The sequence below is a fragment of the Pteropus medius genome, unplaced genomic scaffold, assembly GCF_902729225.1.
Source record: "Pteropus medius unplaced genomic scaffold, Ma_sr-lr_union100, whole genome shotgun sequence".
In the NCBI taxonomy this organism is placed as follows: domain Eukaryota; kingdom Metazoa; phylum Chordata; class Mammalia; order Chiroptera; family Pteropodidae; genus Pteropus; species Pteropus medius.
In genome coordinates, this window is record NW_024345483.1 from 615,442 (window position 1) to 616,129 (window position 688).

General features: G+C 43.2%; 1 pseudogene; it reads right to left on the reverse strand.

The window, feature by feature from the left end:
• Positions 1–209: 209 nt before the first annotated feature.
• Positions 210–325, reverse strand: LOC120611518 (uncharacterized; annotated as a pseudogene).
• Positions 326–688: the final 363 nt, after the last annotated feature.

A 688-nucleotide genomic window follows, 5' to 3' on the forward strand; every position in this document is an offset into this window, starting at 1 on the left:
TTTGGAGCCAATGAAAATCCACTGGAAAAATTTGAGAATGAGGTGGTATAATCTGATTTATAGGTTAAAAACCTCACTGTGGCTGCTGTGCAGAGAATGGACTGTGGAGGGCAGGAGAGGAAGCAGGAAGACAACTTAGGAAGCCATTCCTGGCAGTCATGGAGATGAGAGATGATGGTTTGTTTGTTTGTTTGTTTGTTTATTTTTAATGCCTACAGCACCTGGTATTCCTAGGTCTCCCATCCAAGTACTAATCAGGCCTGACCCTGCTTAGTTTCCAGGATCAGATGAGATCGGACACGTTCAGGATGGTATGGCCGTAGAAGAGAGATGATGGTTTAGACCATCTTGTGGGCACTGGAGATGGTGGGAAATTGTCAGAATCCAAATCTGTTCTGAAGTCAATAGGAGAAGCTGATAGTTTGAAGAAAGAGTGTGGAAGAGAGAAATCAAGGCAGAGATGTGAACTAGATATGGGCGGATTTGATGTGGGGTGAGTGAAACAGGGGAGTTCTTGGTCTAGTGTTCTTCTCTTTCTTTGTGGATTCGCTTTTGAGCTGTTTCGTTCACTGCTATTTTCCCAGCACTCAGGACAGTGCCTGGTACATATGGTGCTCCATAATTTGCAATGAATGAATAATAAGAGTGGTTTCAGTGGAATAATAACTGAAAATACCTGATCGGTGTA